Source organism: Mustela nigripes, chromosome 7 (assembly GCF_022355385.1).
Source record: "Mustela nigripes isolate SB6536 chromosome 7, MUSNIG.SB6536, whole genome shotgun sequence".
Classification (NCBI taxonomy): Eukaryota; Metazoa; Chordata; class Mammalia; order Carnivora; family Mustelidae; genus Mustela; species Mustela nigripes.
In genome coordinates, this window is record NC_081563.1 from 85,691,070 (window position 1) to 85,707,551 (window position 16,482).

The window sequence follows — 16,482 nt, forward strand, 5'->3', positions numbered from 1 at the left end:
GGTGGAGAGAAGGGCCATGAACAGGTGGATATAGGCGGCCTCCAGAAGCTAGAAGAGGTAAAGGAACAGATTTCTCCCCTCGGATCTCCAGAAGGAGCACACAGCCCTGCAGAAACCCAGATTTTAGCCTAGTGAGACCCACATCAGACTCCCAACCTCCAGAACCATGAGATCATAAATTTGCATTGCTTTCAGACAATAAACTTAGGGTAATTTGTTACATCAGCAAGAAGAAACATACACGTCAACTTTCATCTGAATTTCAATTTGTTTTCTCCTCTGTAAACTGCCCACACCACGTGGTTGTTGTGAAGACAGGACAACATGAAGCAAGTCAGATGCAGTGTTTGCTCTCCCGCACCTGGTATGTGCTCAATTAATGGTTACTGTTACTATTATTATTGCCTTGTTCAATCCTTACAAGTACTTTAAGAAGTTATTGGGCCCATTTTACAGACGGGGTTTCAGAAGTTGCAATCTTGCCTGAGTTCCTTGCAAGGGGCAGAGTTATAAGCCAAGCAAAGTTAGCCTGACTCCCCAGCACCTGCCCTCCTCCCTTAACAAAATGCAGGTGTACTGAGAGTTTTTGCAAGGACATACAAGCTGTGGACCCGGAGAACTAGACTTAACCCCTACCATGAACGCTTGACGATGGCTAATGGCATGAATTACAGTGAAAGCGTTTCTTTTTCTTTTTTTTTTTTTTTTAAGATTTTATTTATTCATTTGATAGAGAGAGAGATCACACATAGGCAGTCAGGCAGGCAGAGAGAGAGGAAGAAGCAGGCCCTCCGTGGAGCAGAGAGCCCGATGCGGGGCTCGATCCCAGGACCCTGGGATCATGACCTGAGCCGAAGGCAGAGGCCCTAACCCACTGAGCCACCCAGGCGCCCCAGTGAAAGCGTTTCTAAGCATCCAAATGAAATACATAAAATGGGGCTATGGAGACTCCATCCTTTAACACACACTTATGAAGCACCTACTGTATACCACCTACTGTTACAGATGATGGGGCTACCTCAGTGAACAAAACAGAGCCTCTGCTTTCAATGAAGCTCATGTGGTATTAGGGGAGAGACAAACACCAATATCCATGGCCCTTTGTGGGTGTGTATATGTGTGAGATGATAAGGGTTTTGCAATGAACGTAAATCAGGGGCGCCTGGGTAGCTCAGTCTGTTAAGCATCTGACTTTAGGCTTAGGTCATGATCTCAGGGCCCTGGGATCAAGCCCTGTATGGAGCCCTGGGTCAGGCTCCTCAATCGGCAGGGAGTCTGCTCCTCCCTCTACCTCTGGCCCTCCCCGACTCCTCCTTTCTCTCAAATACATAAAAATGCATTAAAAAGACTTTTTTTAAAAAAAAAGAAAAAAAAGTAAATCAGGGCAACAAGCTAGAGAGTATAAATTTTAGATGGGCTGTTCAGGGGTGGCACTGGAATTGGTGGGAAGGAGGTGTGTGATTTTCTGGGAGGAGCACCTGATCCATTGGTGGCATCAGCAAGTGCAAAAGCCCTGGGGTGGGGCAGCTGCTTGGCACAGTTGTGGAAAGGCAGGGTAACTGGAGCATCCTCCATGGGGGCAAGGAAGGCAGGAGATGAGGTCAGATTTCAGGGCTCGGCTCATGCCAGGCTCTATAGGTTAAGTAGCAAGAGGATTTTATTTTGATTTGGGAAGCCACCAGAGGGTTTTGGGTAGGCAAGGGATATGGCCTAATTTAAGTTACAAAAAAAAGATAAATTTTAAAAAGAGGCTCGTGGTCCAAGTGAGCTCATGCTGGCCTCGGGAGCTGCCTGAGCTGCTCCTGCCGGAGGCTGGCGGAGGTTTGCAGACGTTTCCCAGGAAACAGTGAAGTGCCGCATTCGAAAGTAGAAACAGCTCAGGGCGGGCTGCCAGGATCCTGCCTGAGCTCATTCACAGCCAGACTGGAGGTTCGCTACTGCGACTTGTTTATAATGGTGTCTGAAGGGTTTATCAATACTTCTATCCGAATTCGATTCTTTAACTGATGTTGAACACACCACTGTGAATTTTCAAATCTTCTGGCTTGTTGAGAATTCTCTTTTATTGAGAAGATGCTCAGTCTGCCCTCCTTGCTGCCCTCTGAGTTCTCCATCTGAGCGTATTTTAGACATGACATTGTGAACATCTCTTCCCTCACCTGGAGGATGGCCCATCCTGGTTAATTTGAGCAACACACATTAGCAAAACTGTTCATTGGATTTTTATATTTTCAACTTGCAGGAGTAGAGAGAGGGGTGCCTTAAAGGAGTCTGTCTCAGGCACTTTGAAAAATCTCTGGGCTTTCTTGACATTGCTTGCATATCACTCTTTTTTTCACAGGACCTAACTGGAGAGTCTCATTGACCTCTGTTGATTTACGGATTGGAAGGGCATAATAACTGGTTTGTTATTCAGTGCAAATAAAGTCAGGATTGTAAAGTAAGGAGAAGGTTCCTCTCCTCACCCACTTTTTGTTCACAAATTATATTTAAAGTGAGCAGAATTGTTGTTGTTTCCCAATAAATTAACCATGAGATTCTGAAGAAGGAACCTCATGTCTAGAATTCATTTAGCATCTCCAAACCTCTTTCCCTTCCCTCAACACACACACCAGACACTTACACACACGTGCTCTCATCACCCACATACCACGCAGACTGTGGTGAATAAGAACTTCCAAATCAAAGAATTTACTCCTTAAGGATATATTATCATCAAATATTAGTGTTTATTGCCCAATGAAAATCCCATTTAAAGAGGCATTATTTGAATCATGAGTTATGCCCTTGTGCTGTGTATCAAGGATGAAAAAGTACTATTAAACTTGTTTCCAAGCCAATATCACAGAAGGGAAAAGTACTAGCCAACAAGGAAAACTTCTGGCTCCCTTCCTATGTATCTTAACACTTCTTACTCCTGAATTAAACACTGCAATTTAGTCCAGCAAATATTTATTAGGTACCTGCTGTGTGCAAGGCACCGTGTTAGCCTTCAGGGTCTGACTAAGGAGATCAACACCTTTCCCATGTTCTTGTGCAGGTGCTGGAAATAAAGGAAGAATTTTAAAGAGAAAAATAATGGGTAAGTGGAAAGCCTTCACTCATTTTATTTTAAAGATTTTATTGATTTTCGAGCACGAGAGAGAGCTAGCTCTAGTAGGAAGGGAGAGGTGCAGAGGGAGAAGCAGGCTCCCCGATGCAGGGCTCAATCCCAGGACCCCAGGATTATGACCTGAGCTAAAGGCAGATGCTTAACCTACTGAGCCACCCAGCCTCCCCTCCCTCACTCATCTTTAAGATGAGTTTCTTTCTCTATAGCGGGGACTTTTCTAGCAATCTCGGGTGGGATTCCTGTCAGTCCTGGCTCTGTACTGCCTGGGTTCCGATCCCAGATTCCCCACCTGTTGGTTCTGAGCACTTTACTTCTCAGCACCTGGCTGTCCTCACCTCTAAGCCACAAACCAGAAGCACTCCTCCCGCAGCTGCTCCCCGGATCACATGGGTGGTACTCACAACAAGCCAACACACAGCAAGCCCCCAACATCAGCTCCTAGCACCCCTCTAGCCCAGAGCTTCATTCTGTTTTAAGGCTGGAATTGAAATTAGTCCCAATTCAGATTCTTGGCAGAGAGGTTTGTATTTCTTTTTTTACTTTCGGGAGCCAGTATACCTCTTCCTCATTTTCTCTTAAAGATTTTATTTATTTATTTGACAGAGAGCGTGAGAGGTCACAAGCACAGGTGTAGCGGCAGGCAGAAGGAGAGGGAGAAGCAGCCTCCCCTGCTGAGCAGGGAGCCCCATTTGGGGCTCAATCCCAGAACTAGGAGATGGTGACCTGGGCTGAAGGCAGACACTTAACCTGCTGAGCCACCCAGGCACCCCAGGACACATCTTCATTTCCTCTTACAAAATTCGGGTTTATAGAAATATTCAAAGAAAACATAAAGAAGCATTGTCCTTAAATCATTACTGTGACGTCTCATTGCCCAACACACATGTTTAGCTCATCAGGGACCATAGGACACACCCTTCAGTCTGAGGGTGAATCCCATTTATTTTCATCTCCTTATCGGTGTCTACTTTCATAATTCCTTACTTCCTTTGGCTCCATACACTTGTCAGTACAAACTTTTCCCCCATATATCTTTCCTATAGGAACACCTCCCACCATTCCCACAGGGTGCGTGCCTGCCATTCAGACCACACTACACTGTCCATTGCCTATGGCCTGATGACTGCTCTTTTGTTATTCTAATGCCAACTGGAGAGTCTCCATAGCCAGACCCCTTTAAGCTTGGTTGAACTTTTTGCCTTGCCTTGCGTAGCAGTGTTCTAAGCCAGTTTCCTTCCCTGAAAATAGGGATAATGCCTGTAGGGTGGCTGGGGATATTATTTGAACTAATACTAGTTCCCAGAGAGAGTGTTCATTCAATAGATTGTAGCTATTGTTTTTTATAAAGCTACCCTCTGGTTGTTTATTTATAGTTTTTATAATCAGCAGCAAAAATTACAGTGCTTTATTTTGCATGGAATTTTGCAATTAAAAAAAAAAGCCCACGATTAGTCTCTGTGTAGGAATTTAGCAAACTATTTTATTTTATTTTTTTAATTTTTTTTTAAGATTTTATTTATTTATTTTACAGACAGAGATCACAAGCAGGCAGAGAGGCAGGCAGAGAGAGGGGAAGAGAAGCAGGCTCCCTGCTGAGCAGAGAGCCCAATGCGGGGCTCGATCTCAGGACCCTGGGATCATGACCAGAGCCGAAGGCAGAGGCTTTAACCCACTGAGCCACCCAGGCGCCCCTAGCAAACTATTTTAAATGTAGGGAAAATATTGGGGCACCTGGGTGGCTCAGTAGGTTAAAGCCTCTGCCTTTGGCTCAGGTCATGATCCCAGGGTCCTGGGATCAAGCCCCACATCGGGCTCTCTGCTCAGCGGGGAGCCTGCTGCTTCCTCCTCTCTCTCTCTCTGCCTGCCTCTCTGCCTTCTTGTGATCTCTGTCAAATAAATAAATTTTTAAAAAATTGAAAAATATTTATAAAATGTAGGGAAAATATAAAATTACAAGTAATCTTATCCCACAGAAACAACAACTTTGTATATTTTTGTGTATTTTTTCAATACATATGTATACATGTATATTACACAGTGAAGATCCTATATTATAAATATAGCTTTGTGTTTAAAAATTAAAAATTCTTTGCAACCTTTATTTCCAATGATTATACGTATTTCAAACAATGGCTGTATCACAATTTTTTAACCACCCTGTACTCGAGCAGTTTTACTGTTTCTCATTTTAATTAGACACATATGTTGTCATAAACCCCTTCGTGCCTTCCTATTAGCCAGTTTGTCTTACTACAAGGGATATGAATTAGAGAGAAATAGAATAATCAACATCACGGATTTTCCTTTTTTGTGTTCATGCTAAACCATGAACTAACATTTTGAAATTTGCCTAGATTTATCAGCCATAACGGAGCCCAGGCCGAAAGCACTCTGGTGCCTTTTCCTTAAGGTTAAAATAGATTACCGCCCCCCTCACCTCCCTCCTCAGATACCCCTACTCATTCATGCTGATTAGACAGTCCCGGGCAAGGAAAGAAGGCTCATTTCCTAAAAACCAAAATGAAATTCTTGCACTTTCCCCTTAAAATCTAGTTATACATGCCTTCTTGGTAAAGCACATGGAGTATATTTTATGAGTCGTTGGCTTGGTATGGTTTCACTTCAGTGTAACTTTTCAGTATTACTTTTTAACTGTAACCAAACTCTTCTGTTAGAATGAATTGTTATTCCTCTTCTCTCTGTTTAAAATTTATCTTTTAAATTCAACAAAGTCCGGAATTACAAACATGTACTCAGAGTTAAAATTGATTTTTGCAAGCTTACACTTAAGATAATTAATGATATTTATGAAATACAGCTGTCAAATATCAAATTGTTCAGGACTTATGTTAGTTCCTTTTTATTTTTCATCCTTGTTTTGGTGTATTGGAGACTAAATGATAAAAGGCTGATGAATCAGTGATAATGAAAAAAATCAGTAAAATAAGTTTGTGGGGGTCATGTAGGTCAAGGCACAAAACGGTCATGTAATTTTTGCTATGCAACAGATCCCATTAATAGTGTAGAAGTTAGCAGATTGTACTTTAAAACTAGTTATATTCTGATAAAAATTGCTTATCTAAAGCTCAGTTTATGTTTTTTAACATCCCATCAGTGTTATTCCCAACTATTATGGGTCTTTTAGTATTCTGGCTAAATGAAAGAAGTTACAATGTCATATAAAGATAACTAATTTTCAAAGAATTAACATTTGAATAAGAAGTAGATTATTACCAAATAAACTGATTATATATATATATATATATATATATATATATATATATTTCTTTCTTAATTATAATTTGTAGTTCCCCATGTAATTTGCTTTTGGATTCATCTTAAAACACAGCAATCTGGGCAATATAATGAGAATTTTTTGCCCACCCTTGTAAAGTGAGTATTAAATTAATGGTTTGTCTTAAAATCAAGGACCTCTTAGAATCAAGAAATGGTTAAACAATAAATGTAGTAAGACTACACATAATTTTGCATTTTCTTCTCTCTGTTGGTCTGTATTTTCTATGGTGAGCATGTACTTGTACAGTAAGAAAAAATAAAAGAAAATATAAACATTATGAATATAATTTCAACCTTCTTGAATGGTGTTAAAAACAAGACAACAGGGCCCAAATGGAGTCACTTACACTAAACTCTGTGTCAGCATACAGACCTGACTTCATTATAATTCTGGTCTTTTCCAGAAATGGAATTTTGAACCAGTCAGCTAGGAATCACCTGATCAGCGTTAGGTCATCTGCCTGAGAGACTCCTGCCATTCTCTCAAGGAAAGTGACCTTGCAATAACCAGTCCACTTTTTTGTCTGGTGTAACTTCCTTGTTCTTGTCCCGTTCTCTCTATGAAAGTTTTCCATTTTGCACAGCACCTCACAGCTCCTTTCTGCTGCTGGATGAAATGCTGCCCAATTCATGAATCCTTGACTAGAATCAGTCATATCTTCCCTATTTACTCAGTTGAATTTTGGTTTTGTTGACAGTGGGGAGAGGATGATTGATTGATTGATTGATTGATTTAAAGATTTTATTTATCTGTCAGAGAAAGAGAGAGAGAGCACAAGCAGGGGGAGAAGGAGAAGGAGAAGCAGGCTCCGCACTGAGCAGAGAGCCTGACATGGGGCTTAATCCCAGGACCCCTGGGATCATGACCTGAGCTGGAGGCAGACGCCTAACTGACTGAGCCACCCTGTGCTCTGGGAGAGGACAATTTAAACTCAGTTTCGTGGCCACCTATTTTAAATATGAAATATTTTAGATACCAGTAGATAGTGTGTTAAGAGTTATGAGATTACAGAGAGAACTATGACATGGTCTAGCCTCAGGGATCTGGAACCAATGGAGAGCTCTGGAAGCCCTAAATGGGGTGATGAACTCTAATAGTGCAAAATAGAGATTGAAGGAGCAGTCAGGGAATCTTTTAGGAGAGATGATGCAACTCTTCGTGGAGGTTATACATTGAAATATTTTCTTAATATTAGACAAGACAAGACAAACATCATCATGTGAGTTGAGGAGTGGGCTCCTTCATTAAAAACAAAAATGCCGGGTTCCTGGGGGGCTCAGTGGTTAAGCCTCTGCCTTCAGCTCGGGTCATAACCTCAGAGTCCTGGGACCAAACCCCTCATTGGGCTCTCTGCTCAGCAGGGAGCCTGCCCCCTCTTCTCCTCTGCCTGCCTCTCTGCCTGCTTGTGATCTCTCTCTGTGTCAAATAAAAAAAAAATAAAAAAATTTTTAAAAACTCCTGTAAGATTGGGTGGGGCTCAAAATGTAATATATTTGGTGATAGCACAGGTTATGAACCTAGCAATAAAACAAAATTCAAATAACATTCCTCAAGAAACAAACAGAATAAGAACAAACCTATAAGAACAAGTACGTGATAAAACGACATCAGTCAATCAAGCCAATAACGCAGGTGTTGATACTATCTTTTGACCTCAGAATTATATAAAGATAACTGATCTATTTTATATATTTATTAGATTGGACCTGATATGGTGCCTTGCAGAGAGTAGGTCTAGAGGACGTTCTTATGAATGATACCTATTATCGTAACACGTCATCCTATCGGAATTAATAGTATTACGCAATTGGCCCTACAATTACTCAGTCCTGTGCCTTTGCTCATATCCTGCTCTAGAAATTAGTAAACTATTAATGCATTTCCTTTAAACACACAACATCTATCCGTCCTTTTGAACCATGAGCCGGAACGAGTCATCTTGTAGAAACATACTTTCCCAGCACAAGCAGACCCGCCAGTAATTTGTCTTCTTACCCCCAGGTCAGCCAGAAATTCTGTCAGGGAGCAAAAGCTCCCAAGCACTGTGGTTTCCCACCTTCCAATGTTCTTTTTATAATTTTTTTCCTCCTAAAAACAAAGCTTTCTGGGGTTCACAACTCAGTGTCATTGCTGATTCGCACTCAGAGAGGGTCAGGTGAACGAAGGGTACTCTCCAGGTGCTTCCTATTCCCGGAGGCACCTGTTGTAGCATTGCAGAGGGCAGGTTCTATCACCACCCGCCCCCCACCCCCCACCCGGAAGCCATGGGGCAGGAACTGACTGCAGCAGGAGCCCCCTGCCTGGGCCACCTGGGTCTGTGCTTGGGGTCTGCAAGTCCACAGTGCCAGAGAGCTCCCTCCCAGGGTACAAAGGCTGACAGCTGGCCTCGAAGCCCATGCAGATGCAGGGAAGGAAGGTTGGCCAGAGAAAGGAGGAAGCTTACCTGTCCTGTCTTCTGCCCTCCAGCCGGACCAAAGAGGACAGCGGCAGTGCAGGGCCAAGCACTCTGTGTATGCAGCTGCTGGCCAGCTGCCGCCTCTTGTCAGCAGGGCTATAAATAAGGTGCTGTCCAGAGCTCTGGAGATAAGAACCCAGCCCCTTGCTCCCGAGAGCCTTTTAAGGTATCCAAATTAAAGGAGCCTCGGCCCCCAGATGGGTAGGGGCTGCCAGCTCCCCATGTGGCCTGCCTGCCTCAAGGACATCGCAGGCCTCACACATATTCCAGCTATCCCAAACAGCAGGGGAAGGGGAAAACCACAGCGCTGGGAAGGGATCTCACTTGATCACACAAGTGGCAGAGCCTCTGGGCGGGCTGCCCATGGCTTCACTGCAGGGAGCCCCTCAGATTAGGAGGCTGGCACTGAGGCACAGAAAGGGGAGGAACCTTCCCCCAGGCCCACACAGGGCCTCTGTGGTGTGGTGTGCATTTTCAAAACAGCCTCTTGGAAGGAGCACGCTGACCTACCCAGGCTTCAGGGCATTTGTTTGGGTGAAAAAGATACCAGGGAAGATTCTAAGGGATTGGCTGCATGCTGGACATCAGGGAAGCTGGGAGTGGAATGGACTTGGAGGTGCCCATTCTCCCCATTCTCCCCACTCATGCATGATTGCGGGGATTTTGGGGCTACAAATCACAGAACTCTTATGGAGCTTTTTAGAACCATATGCTTGGGTGCCTGTGTGGCTCAGTTGTTAAGTGTCTGCCTTTGGCTCGAGTCATGATCCCAGAGTCCCAGAATCAAGCGCCGAGTCGAGCTCCCTGCTCAGTGGGGAGTCTGCTTCTCCCTCTGCCCTTCACCCTGCTTGTGCTCTCTCTCAAATAAATAAAATATTTAAAAAATTAATAAAACCATATGCTAGAAGAGGAGATAGAAGACTAATTTGGGGGAGCTGCCATTCCTGATTTCTTGGTCCTGTTGCCAAAAACTCAGAGAGCCAAACCAAAGGACATATGCATCTGGAACAAATATTTTGATTCAATTCAGCAAATAGGCATTGAGTCTTCCTCTCAGGAAGCAGGAACTGGAAGTCATGGAAAGAAGATGGGAGAACCCCAGATGGCCTGAGAGTTCTAGGAGCTGTCTCTGGCCACCAGCCTGGGTGAGGGCATCCCACCAGTGCCAGCATCTCAGCTCCCTGGTCCATGCTTACAGGGATTTTTGCACATAGGGTCATGAAAGCTCATTCACCCATCAGGACTATTTAATTAATCTCTCATTCTCTCTCTCTCTCTCAAAAAAATAAATATTCATTGAGGCTTTCGTGTTCCAAGCCCCATGGCTAGATCAGAGAGCCTCAGCTCTGAACAAAATAGAAGAACCTTGAGGAGCTTGCAGTCTCTCATGTGCTGTATTCACACATCATGTGAGCCTACACCCTTCACCTTGAATCTAGAACATCTTTCCCTCCTGGTCACTGTAGATGACATTTCCTGTGCTGCCCCACAGTCATCGTCACCAGTGTTCCTTGCTTCATGTTAGACAACTTGATTTTTCTGTGAAGCTGGTTCTGCTACTCTTGGAGCCCACTACTTTGTAAGTGGGATGGGCCCTGCTGCTGAGCCTGGCACTGTGGAGACTGGAACAAAGTGTGTGCCTCTCATGTGAGCAAGGCCAGTGAGGCCCACCTAGCCTGATTGCAGTGGGAACCGCCTTTTCCTCTTCACCCTTCCTGGGGTGGGAGGGCACGGGATGCCGATGCTATTTCTTTTTCACCCCCCATAGATTTTTCCCTTGTTGGATTAGTTGATTCTGTGACAGAGGAAGATGAGCTAATCAGGGAGCCAGAGAAGGACGAGGAGATCAGGAGAGGAAGAAGCAGGTCAGGAGAGGCAGAAGTCTGGAGAGAACAGTTTCTGGAAAGAGGGCACAGAACAGCATCAACTCTTGTAGTTGGGAAGAGCAAGGGGGAACGACCTGTGTTTTTCCACCCTGAGAAGCCCTCAGATGCCAACTCAGTGTGTCAGGGGTGCAGCGGAGAGTGGTTTAGGAAATGTGTTGCCTCCAAAGTGTTTATCTACAGAAGCAAGGCTGATGAGCCCGATACGGGCTGCCATGTCCTTGTTTTCAAATGAATACTTTTCATGTTCTAACTACTCCATTTGCTATCACTGAAATCTCTACATAAACATTCCGTCTGCACTTCCCAGAATCATAAACAGGCAAGAAAGGCTGCAGAAATGTCCCATGGTATAAATACATCTGCGAACTGCTCTGCAAAGTTTCAACCTGAAAAATAGCATCACCATTTGTTGAAGTGACAGAGTCCAGGCCTCTCTTCGTTCTGAACCTGGCTTATGCTGAACAAGTTTGGATGTTGAAAGAAACCCAGTTACCCAGTCAGAAAGCGAACGCAGCAGCGGCTGGGGTCTCAGGGCACCGTAGGCTCGCAGTGGTGCAAGAAGAAAGTGGGGACGGTGAACCAGCCTGTGCTCTTCTCAGCTAAGATCCCCTGGATCCAGCCCATCACTCTGCTTCAAGACACATGACAAAAATACACACAGAACGCAGTGGAACAGTGTGCCGGGAGGCAGGCTGGCATTGCTCCCACACTTCAGATACCGTGTGCTTGCTTTCTCTCCCCCAAGTTCCTAGCGGGTTTGCTCTTGGCATTTTTATCCCATGGTGCACATTGTTGAGAACAGCTTGGCCATTCTTTGCCTAAAAGTTACCTGTGCTCTGGTGGGGATGGACATTTTCAAGCAAAGGGGCAAAACTTTAACCAGTGACAGGTCGAGTTTTAATTAGAAGGTGAAGGAGAATTGGAGGGCCTTCTGAGCCCCACATCTATACATGAAGCCACGCCCAGCGGTGCTCTATTTATTGCTTTAGGTAATGGGCTGTTATCCAGTCAGCAAGCCTATGATTCTAGAACCGTCTAGATGGCTGATGTGAGCAAGTATCAAAGGGCTTCTTTGTTCTCTGGCTTCGGCTTGGGTTTGGCTAATAGAAGGAACCAGCAAGACATCAGAAGACAGGACAGGGAGGTCAGGTCCTCAGTGCTTGAATCTTCCCCACAGGGATGCTGAGGGTTAACTGTCTCCCTTCGAGGAAAGGCCATAGCACCTGCTGGGGCTCTTTTTGGGCTCTGGTAACAGTTTCTTCTCCTTGACCTAAGGATGAAGGGCATCATGACTTCCCACCATTGCCGGCTCCAAGGTTCTGCACCATCTCTCAGTGGCTTCCCTAAATGCTGCCCATACCTTGGTAAATAGTTCCTTTGTTAAAACTCTCCTCCAGTTACCTTGGTTGGATGTGGCATCTCTTTCTGCCTGAGTCCCCAGTGGGTCCCCAACATGTGCAGAGGGAAAAGATCAAATTCTTCAAAAGCCATTGGAGACAGAGACTTAGTTCCATGTCCCACCCCTAGCCCTTACCCCATGGAGCTGTGAATAGAAGGAGGGTGGGGGTGGGTTCTCTGAGGTGGGGGGGCCTCTGTGCTGCTGCCACCAAAGTGGCCAAGAGATTGCCTGTCATCATAGGATTGTCTGGCACTCCCTGAGTGGGCCACAGAAGCCTCCAGATTCTCATAAAGTGGAAACTAAACAGCACAAAGGAAGTGAGGAAAAGAATCATTTGTCTCCCGTTCCCTCACTCCATTCCCAGATGACTAATGTGCTATTAGTGTTATTAATGCGGTGTCAGTCTAAGTGTGACCAGCTCTCCTGGTCCCAATCTACGGAACTACTGAAGTGGGTCTGCCTTCCTTGGGATCCGGGGTAGTATCACCTTCTTTCTAAAGGCCAAAGTGTCTCATCAATTGTAAAACAAGATTGTTTTATGAGTCACTCAAAGCATGATGACCCTCTGGACTCATACTGGACTTCCAAAGGTTATTTTGAAATGTCCCAATGATGGGATTTATGGATGCAAGTTCCAGGGGAAAACCACTAGATTAAGAAAAACAAAGAAACAAAAAATATATATATGTGTGCGTGTGTGCGTGTGTGCGTGTGTGTGTGTGTGTGTGTGTGTGTGTGTGTGTATCTCCCTGTAGGGACAATATCTATATTGTTCCAACAGGGCTTTATATTAACATATAATGTATTATTAGCCCTGGGGGTACAGGTCTGTGATTCATCAGTCTTACACAATTCACAGCACTCACCAAAGCATATACCCTCCCCCATGTCCCTCACCCAGTTACCCTATCCCTCCTCCCCACACCCCAGTAACCCTCAGTTTGTTTCCTGAGATTAAGAGTCTCTTACGGTTTGTCTCCCTCCCCAGTCCCATCTTGTTTTATTTCCCCCCTCCCCCCACAACCCTCTGCCCTGCCTTTCAAATTCCTCATATCGGAAAGATCATAAGATAATTGTCTTTCCCTGACTGACTTATTTCACTTAGCATAATACCCTTTAATTCCATTCGCATAATTGCAAATGGCAAGATTTTGGTTTTTCTGATGGCTGCATAGTATTCCATTGTGTGTGTGTGTGTGTGTGTGTGTGTATACCACATCTTCTTTATCCATTCATCTGTTGATGAACCTCTAGGCTCTCTCCATAGTTGGTTATTGTGGATATTTATATATTTTTAATCTTAATTTTTTTTTTACTGTAGTAAAATATACATAATATGAAATTTGCCATTTTAAGTGGACAAGGCTCACCTTATTGTGCAAACATCACCACCGTTTACTTCCAGAACTTTTGACTGAATAGTGACCTCCACCACTGCCGCCCCACCCCCACTGCCCCTTGTTCCCCTCCCCCAACACTCGCAGCCACTGTTCTTTCTGTCCCTATTCTTTCTGTTCCCGAACTCAGGACCTCATACAAACAGAATCCTATAGTGACTGCCTAGAGGGAACAAACCGATTGTTTTTTTCCTTTATATGCTCACACAGCACTTTACTTTTGACACAGATGTGTAGGGTTTTTTCCACACCAACGAGTCCCCCAGTTCTCTGTGACACCCACCAAGTGTCCCGCAACCCAATTTAGTTCTGACTCTGTCCACCCAGATTTAATGCCAGATCCCCCAGGTTAAGGGCTCAGTGCCACCAGACTGTCCTTACTTCAGATGCCAGTCACAAGGCTGGGCTACCGACTAACTTCTGACCCTCAGTCTGTAACTCAGAAGTTCCTATGCCCTTCTCCTTGGGTTCAAGAATTTGCTAGAACAGATCACAGAAGTCGAAGAAACACTTAATGTTTATCCCTTTCTTACAAAGGATTCAACTCAGGGACAACCAGATGGAAGAGATGCATAGAGCAAGGTGTGTGGGAAGGGCACAGACCTTCATGCCCTCCCTCTCCAGGGACACCAACCTCCCAGCACCTCCTCGTGGGCATCACCCCAGAACATCCCTGAATCCCATCCTTTTGGGATTTTTCTGGAGGCTTTGTTATATGGGCACAATTGATTAAATCATGGCCCTAGGGAATTCAGTCAAGGCCCAACCCCCATCTCTCCTCAGAGGCTGGGGGTGAGGCTAACAGTTTTAACCCTCTAACCACCTGGTGGGTTCCCCTGGCAACTAGCTCCTCTCCTCCCACCATCCTTAGGGGCTTTCCAAAAGTCACCTCATTAACTTGAACTCAGGTGTGGTTGAAAGGGGCTAATTATGAATAAAAAAAGATGCTCCAAAGGAGCTGTTTCAGGAACTGAGGACAAAAAAACTAAATTTAATAAGGGAAGATGCTCCTTTTGCTGGTATCACTTAGAAATGACAAGGGTTTTAGGGAACAAACAGCTGGGGGACAAACACAGCGACTTATTTCACATAGCATATGGTCCTCAAGATTCATCTGTGTTGTAGGCATCCCAATTTCTCTCCTTTTTAAGGCTGAATACCATTCCATTGTATGGATAGAGCACTTTTTGTCCATCGACTCATTGGTGGATGGACATTTGGGTGGCATGAGGTAAATATTTGCTTTCTTCATTAAGTCGTCTCATACTCCTTTTATTTATCTATCTATCTATCTATCTATTTGTTTATTTATTTATTTCAGGGACATGGAGAGAGAGACATTTTCAACCAGATCCCCACTGAGCATAGAGCCGTATGTGGAACTTGATCTTAGGACCCTGAGATCATGACCTGTGCTGAAACCAATAGTCAGGGGCTTAACTGACTGAGCCACCCACAGACTCAGATCTCATACTCTTTAGAATAAACATGCATGCATATAACTTAAGAATCAGAAGAGTTCCTGAATCAGAAGAGTCTTAAGAATCAGAAGAGTTCCGGGACACCTGGGTGGCTCAGTTGGTTAAGCTGCTGCCTTCGGCTCGGGTCATGATCCCAGAGTTCTGGGATGGAGTCCCACATTAGGCTCTTTGCTCGGTGGGGAGCCTGCTTCTCTCTCTTCCTCTGCCTGCCACTCTGCCTGCTTGTGTGCTCTCTCTCTCTTTCTCTCTCTCTCTCTGACAAATAAATAAAATCTTTAAAAAAAAAAAAATCAGAAGAGTTCCTAACTCTTCTGATTAGTCCCAATAGTTGGTACTGATAGTCCCAATAGTTTTGGGACTAATAGTCTCAATAGTTTGGGGACTATTTCCCTACCTTAAAATCTCCAGTACCAGTTAGGGAACAGAAATCAGTTTGTTTAAAGACACACCGTGAGGAGCATTCTCTCTAAGACCGTGCCTATGTGAGTACTGTGCAAAGGGAGGTGAGACCGCCATTTTTTTCACACCACCAGACATGGAGTGCTCTCTGGCCCCCTGCTAGACCCAGGGGCCAAACCCAGGAGGAGCCCTGGCCCCACGCTCAGGGAGCTTTCCGTGGCCTCAGCGCCCCACAGCCTGTTATCCGCTTTGGTCCAGGCAAAGAGCTGGGGCTGGATGCCCAGGCCCACTCCTCAACCCTTCCCTTGCTAGCTCTGTTCTGCAGCACCTTTCTCAAGGGGCCTTTCCCAGCTCCCGTCTATGGTTGTTGCTGCTTCCAGGGGCTCAGCTTGGGGGAGGCGGAGCTAGCTGCAGGAAGAGGTGGGGGCAGCCGGCTGCAGGAAGGGAGAGCAGGTGTTTCTCCCCCATGCCTGTGGCCCCGTCGCAGGCAGCAGCTGCAGCTCTTGTTCTCCGTCCCAGCGTCCGCAGGTCCTGGCGTCCCCTGCTCCCAGGCGCCATCTTGCTGCGCCTTGCTGCCCCCAGCGTCCTCTTCCCCCCATCCCAGTCCAGTCTCAGCTCCTCCCTCGCCCTCCGCATTGTATTCCCTCTGTTGAAATTACTTAATGGAGATTCTGCTTTCCAATATAGGCCTTTTAAACTGTTTTCTGCTAACTAAAGTCTCATTATATACAAATATCTGGACAAATTAACTAAAAATGTATCCCAGTCCTCTGAGCCGACCTCATTTATTTTTTCTTGTTTAAGTGAGCTCCTCCTCCTCCAAGACAGGAGAGAGACGCTTTGATAAGGCCAGTTCCTTCCTTAGCCCTCATCAATGACTAGTGCCTTGTGGGAGGAATTAGCTAAATGTATCCCAAATACATTTGGGATACAAATGTATTTGGGATACATTGGGAGGTGGGACCATGTATCTGGAAGGAGCAAGAGTATGTTGAGTTGGAAAAAGCTGCTCAGGTGGTTCTAATGAATCTTTGCTGCCACATTCAACTTCTCCA

The 16,482-nt window shown here is 45.0% G+C and overlaps 1 protein-coding gene across 2 annotated transcripts in view; it reads right to left on the minus strand.

The window, feature by feature from the left end:
• FHL2 (four and a half LIM domains 2) overlaps positions 1–8,981 on the minus strand; it is a 72,583-nt gene extending 63,602 nt beyond the window's left edge. For both annotated transcript variants that reach the window (XM_059406369.1, XM_059406368.1), the window contains exon 1: positions 8,854–8,981. The gene's annotated coding sequence lies outside the window, so the exon portion shown is untranslated. The remainder of the gene's footprint in view (positions 1–8,853) is intronic.
• Between the last annotated feature and the right edge of the window lie 7,501 nt (positions 8,982–16,482).